Genomic DNA, 6709 nt, shown 5'->3' on the forward strand with positions numbered 1-6709 from the left:
ACTGTTATCTCTCTCACACGTCTCTGGATCCGACCTCCCCTTGTGTCACTACTCACCTGTAATCCCCTCTTCTACCCCCTGCCACCCAGTTCCCCCGCCATCACCCCAAGCATGTGAGGATGGAAGAGGATTCCCAGCACAAACGGGTCATATAAGACCATATAAGGCTGGCATTTGCAGAAAAAGCACCATCACCGTGGCAGGAATGATTTATGTTTCCTTTCTTCCTCTGACAGTTCCCTGCCATTTACTTGATGCTGAAGAATAACTACTCTCTTAAAATACCATTTAAATATCCCACCAGAGGATTCACGTACATGTATTATATGCCCAATGAAAAGAGAATCCCCTTGACTACATTTGACTTCTGAGTATAAAAATCTGCACATTCTGCAAGCGTGCTTCCTCTTCATTGGCAGGTGACATCTGCATAAATCACGGCACGCCTATCGCTGCCACAGCTCTGCATGTGGATCGGGCACCACTGCAGCAGGCCCCCCTGAACTGACAGCTGCCATCACAGCATCCTGCACTTCTCCAGGCACTGTTCTCGCTTGTATTTCCCTCTTGTTACTTTGATACGGCATGCTGTTTCCCTGCTTTTGGCAATATTTTTGCCCTGGCGAGCAAAAGACCTGCTCCTGCTAGCCTTTGTGCACAGCAGAGTGTTTGCTCCTTCCCATCTCTTGCTATCAAGGAGGCCACAGTCAAAGCTGAAGCAGGGCACAGAGCAGATCACACATCCAGCAGCCCCACAGCCCATCCCCAGGGAGACAGGGACATGAGTTTTGGGTTTGTGTGTCATGCAGCATCTGTCCTTGCCGTGTCTGCAAAGCAAAAGCCCTAATGCGCTGCTGGAGCAGTGCTGGGGGTGCAGTCCTGATGCAACACCCCATCAGAAAGTCCTTTCTTGCTCAGCCTAGCTCTGGGGGATTCAGAGGAATGTGCTATGGATACACACCCAAAATGGGGATATTTTAGCTGGAAGGGGGCAAGCCCTGCAGGTCAGAAGCCAGCACTTTCCAGGGCAGGTGTCACTCATTGTCATTACCTTTCTCCTCTTCATAGCTTTCACCTGCTTCTTTTAGACCATCTTGTTTTGCCAAAGATTATTGCAGAGGACAAAATAAAGAGCAGCAGTCCCTTTTTAAATTGACTGACAGGATTTTTGTCACTTTAGCCCTAGCACTTGGCAAGTCCTTGGGGCCTGGCTGGGTTTTTTTCCTCTGTCAGGAGAAGCAGATGAAACACATCAGATACACTCAGAGATGCAATGGGGGGTATTTCTCCAGAACATCCATACACCGCTATTTCCTCAAAATACAGGTGAAAGCTCTCTCAGTCCCATTTCCAGGATCACCTTGAAGCATCTGCTGAGCTGTTAAGTCACATGCTTGAGCTAATTTTCCCCATTAGCCAACACCCAACTCTGCCATAATTCCTTTGACCTACCCATGTGTAATCAAACCCAGGATGCTCCTGCCTACTTCTGCCTTCACTAGGTGCCCGTGGTTAGTAGTTTTGAGTGTCTCCAGGTCCCTCTCCTATAAAAGGAGGCCTTAACAACCCTTCCTTTAGCTTGCAAGGACAGTAATTAGCACCTTGTTCAGCTCTAGCTTGGCATATGCCTGGTAGAGCCCTGAACCCCCTAGGCTACAGCAGGGATGTTTGAGGTGTGCTCTCTGCTCCAGGAAGACTGTCTTTGGAGGAAGAGAAAGGTAAGGGCATCCTGGTGAATTGCTGAAGAGCTTGGGGTAACTTGTTTTCTGCTATTGAGGTGCCCAGCTGTAGGTTAATATTTGGGAATTGTTTGGGTTTTGTTTTGGGGTGGGTTCACCCTCTTTAAATGCAGTGCAAGGGGGAAATAAAGTTCTTGTGTCTGGAGCCACCTAAATTGAGCAGTGCTGAGCTGTTACTCCAGGGCAGACCTGCCTGATCCTCACTGCAGGCAGGTTACTGGACACAGAGACAGGAGACACCAAAGGGTGCCCTGCGAGGGCAGAGCTGCTGCTTCATGTAGGTGGGTGGTGTGTTCCTCCACTTGTGTCTGGCTGTGCTCAGCCCTTTTATAGGGCCATTCCCAGCAATGGGAGTGTGAGAGTTCCCTTCAGCTATTGAGCAAACACCTGTTGGTGCGTCCATCTACCTAGAGGTTGGGACAATGGATGAAAAGGGATTTAACAATAAAGCAAGGGTGAATATAACCACTTGAGGAGGGACCTGCACTTTGGAAGCCTCTGAGAAATGAGCACCTTTTCCAGTTTTTCTATTCTAATTAAAGAAACAATACTGAAACAACTGGTTGTTGCTTTTCAATGCTATGTACTCATATAAATCTAGCAGAAAGCATTGGACAGGCACATAAATGCAGAATGATGCAGAGATCGATATTCAGCAGAGTAATTGCCAGGAGATATTCAAATGACCTTCCAGAACAAGGAACACTTCATATGATGAAGCCAGCCAGGAAGGGCAGTTAATATAGATTGGTTAGTACACTGGACTATCTTAATTGTGGTGAGAGTTATTACTGCTGTGAGAGAACAGAATAGTGAAAATGGAAGAAAAATAACAAATGGGTAGCCTGGGTACATGGACAGGGGAGAAAAATGAAATGCAAGAGGTGAAGGAGAATTTTACAGGGAAGCTACTCACCCCTTGGGGTAAACATATAACTAGGCAATATATTGATGAGAGATAATTTTGGGGAATAATCTTGACTATGAACAGTAATAGTCTCTCAGACAGCCTGAAAGAAGATTTAAGCGGTCGTAAAAAGAGTTGGCCTCACAAGAAAGGACAGAAATAGGGTTGAAACTGTAGACCTTAAATACCTCAGCCACGAGATGAAAAGTAAACAAATTGGGAAAGCAGCTTTTAATAATAGAGTGGTGAACTGGAAATAAAGCTGCTTCCTCTGCTGTGATTTAAGGCTGCCTTATCGTTCCCTGCTGTAGTAGGGGTCTGTGTGTGCCTGGTGTAACCAAATGAAACTCCCTCTCAGGTTGCATGGGGAGGAATGTGCGCTGTGTGGCTCTGGAAACCAGTGTTTTTAAATGGAGAAAAGCAGGATTCATGATAACTAAGCCATAAATAAAAGGCTTTCTACACAGGATTCCTTTTATCAAGGAAAATAAATGCATAGCATCTCCTTTATCTTTGCTTCTGACTGCCCTGCAACTTCTGATGATGCCTTCAGAGGCAAGAGCCATGGTGACTGGCAGAGGAGCAAAACCAGGGTCCCCTGAATTGCCCTTGGAAGGGGTTTTGTTGGGAGCACATCACTGAGCATCTGAGCCCAAGCCACTGCCTTCCCACTCAGCCACTGCAGAGCTCAACCCGACCTGTGTCACTTGGAAGTCCCTTTTACTTTTGAGAAAGAGATTCTGTTTCCTTTTTGCTCCTCTGTGCAGCAAACCCAGCTGTGAAAATGCTGAAAAATTAGCATCTTATCACATCTGCACACATGAAAGCTTTTGGAAATGCCCTAATCAGTATGCCACAAGCCAGCTGCAAGCACTAATAAGCAGAAACAGCCAAACAAGTTTTGCCCGTGTTCCACCAACTGTGCCATATCAAAATATGCCAGCCTAGTGCCAGTTTTCTCTTGCTTTTTGGATCTGCTGGAATCCCATGCAGAACAGCAAGCAGAATATGGTAAATAGTGTGTGTGTGGGGAAATAATAATCCTGTCTGTAAGTAGTCCATTAGATTGCATCACACCAGCCAGTGTTTTTGCTTTTGCAAAAAACCCTGGGTAGTTGGAAACTGCTCACCAGCTGAGTTTCTGAAACTGTGGCTGCAGTTATGCAAGCTCTTCACACTTAAGATGCCCCTGCACCTTACATCATCTCTGACAAAGCTAATAACATCATGTGCTGAGCCCTGACAGCTGGATTGCACGTCTGAGAGCTGGAGGAACTAGGGGAACCAATATCTCTAGGTCAGAGCTGTGGTTTGTAAGGTGATAGCTTCAAGGAACGCATAACCTCGATCCTTATCTGGGTTTTAACCTGGATCTACTCTCAGCCCCACAAGTCTCCCAACTGAAAACTGGGCGTGACTTGCCTGCTTTCAGCCAGAGATGTGAGTCAGAGCCCTGGCTCCAGCTACCTGCTCGCCTACAGCAACGCAGGCAAAATGATTCAGGGGTTATTTGCCCTTCTGCAGCTGTTTTTCCCTTTCACAAAGGATGGACAGGTTGTAGCATCCTCCCATTCCTCTCTGCCCAGGCTGGTGTGCATTTTATCACCTTTTTAATGTATCGGTCCCTCAGCATTGAGTCTCGTGGCTTATTTAAAGACCATATGTTTTCTTCCCCCTTTAGGCAACTGCCATCTAATTTATGAAACTAAACTGATCTTCCTCCAGCCCCCTTGTGATTCAGAAGGGATGCACAAGAGATACTCTTGGGTTAGGAAGCTGAGAGCCCCAGTGCTGGTGTCTCCTGGGCTGGGACCAAAATGCATCCCCAGGATTGCAAGGGGAGGGGATCTAGCACAAGCCAAATGGGAGCAGAAACCAGGAATTGCCAGGCACAAGTTGCTCAACATCATCATATTTCAATATTTATAGAATGCTGTTGCCTCTCAAATGTAAAATTGTGCTGTTATCTCCATATGTGCAGATTTTCTACACATGCAGATATGCTCACTCCATATGAGAACTCTTTCAAACCCTTCCATTATTTCCTTTGTAACCAAAGTCTTTAAGAGCTTGTCTTAATTTTCCTTATCACATAACAAGGATGGATCTTTTTTTTTCTGTGTGCAAAATCCCAGGCGATGCACCCCAAAAGCACTGCATTTTACGGGTACTGCTTCCTGGGTTTAAGAGGACTTGAATTCCCCAGAACCATTGCCACCTCTTATAACCCAGAAGGTTCATGTCTTTACTAATTTGCAAAGCCTAACGATGCCTTTTCCTTGACAGATCTACCACAGATTAATGAGAATTTTCACCTGAAAAGCTGAGTGTCTGAAAATTACAGTTTCCAAAACTGAGGCTACAGGGGAAAGCAAGTATGGCAGGCAAACCTGTTACCTTATTGTGCTCTAATCATCATTTCTGCAACTGCTGTCTTCAGGGATGCCTTTCAAACATGAAAAGGGCCCTAGTTTTCCCCCAGGTAACCTCACTAAACCCAGAAAAGCTTCACCACTGGAAAAGCATTGCAAGTTTGAAGTGGAACCAGCACCACCCACCCCAAACCCACTTACCTGCCTGCTGATAGGGAACCTGATGTTTTCCTCTGCCCTGGCCAAGGATTTTTGTCATTTTAATGTAAAATTATGTGGATCTGCCCTCTACATTTTGTGATGTGAAAGATGTATCTCAGCTAATTATTTACCGTGTGAAAACACATTTTGCTCCAGGCAGATGGCTGCTGGCTGGGACAATTTCTCATTTTCTGGCAACCTCCAGACCTATAGGGACTGTATGTTGTACCATATAGCTTATGCTATGTCTGTGCAGCCCCGATCAATCTTTCCTTGCAGGAACAGATCTGATTTTTAATAGCATCCCTGTCCTTGTTTTATCAAGGACTGTCAACAGTGTAAAGAAATAACTTAATAAATAGTGATACATAAACACTGAAACCGTGTATTTACCACATTCAGTGCACTTGCTGAGCTGTTCATCATCTAATGTTACTGATGTTGCATGGCAACCAGTGTTTAAAGGTTTGCTGACTCAAAGAGCCTCTGTACTTTAGAAGGTTTGGTGTATTTATTTGACGACCTCTAGCTTCAATGGGTCCTTTTTCATCTTTGTGTAGCTGATGTTTATAATGATTATGAAAACAATTTAATTTTGGTTTCCATAAAAATACTAAATGCCCAGCTTTATGCTATCACTACTGCAGAAAAAAGGTTTGGGCTGGTTGACAAAGAGGACCCGGCATGTTTATTGCTTTCCAGGTGTATTTTGCATCAGTCACCATTGCATCATGTCAGTTAGCAGGAGCCTTGATGGAGGCACCACAAGCCCCACTTGCTGAGCTGCCACCTCACCCAGGTGTTATTTTGGTGATGCTCGGTGGGTGCCCCACTGCTGCCCAGTGGCTGGACTAGGCAGAGGGATGGCAGCAGCGTTGGATGGCTGGTGATGCCATGTACCCCCCGGAGTGCTACCTGCAGCCTGTCCCCTTGCTTGTGGAGCTGAGCTCGGTGCTGAGCTGAGGTGCTGCTGGCGGTGAGGGCTGTAAGGGATGCTTTCCCCTTTGCGGCTGGGCTTGGGGAAAGACCAGGCAGCAACTAGACCTCCACTCCTCTTTGTTTGCCCCAAATGGGAACAGTTTTCAGTTTTATTAAGAACAGAGCAAAGCCTCACCCCAGAGGCTGTTGGCATAAACCCAGAATTAGTCATTAAAAACAAATCCCGGCAGGTTTGGGGGGGGGGGGGTTGAGATTTTATAGGACAGATTTTTACTGTAGTGAGAAAATACTGCTGGGTAGCACTGCATTACAAATTCCCAATCAAAAGGTACCAAAAGTCTCTGTAACAACAAGGCATTTTCCAAAAACTCCTCCAGAGGCCTCTGGCATTCCCGGTGTGTGCAGTGCTGTAGGTACAAGGCTCAGATGTGTTACTGGGCTTGGCAGCCGTTTGGTTTCAGTATGTTACATTATATTATTAAATCCTGATGCTGTGGCTAGCAACATATTTATATCTATTAATGGAATGAGTATTTGACTGATGCTAATTT

Source organism: Falco cherrug, chromosome 4 (genome assembly GCF_023634085.1).
Source record: "Falco cherrug isolate bFalChe1 chromosome 4, bFalChe1.pri, whole genome shotgun sequence".
Taxonomy (NCBI): domain Eukaryota; kingdom Metazoa; phylum Chordata; class Aves; order Falconiformes; family Falconidae; genus Falco; species Falco cherrug.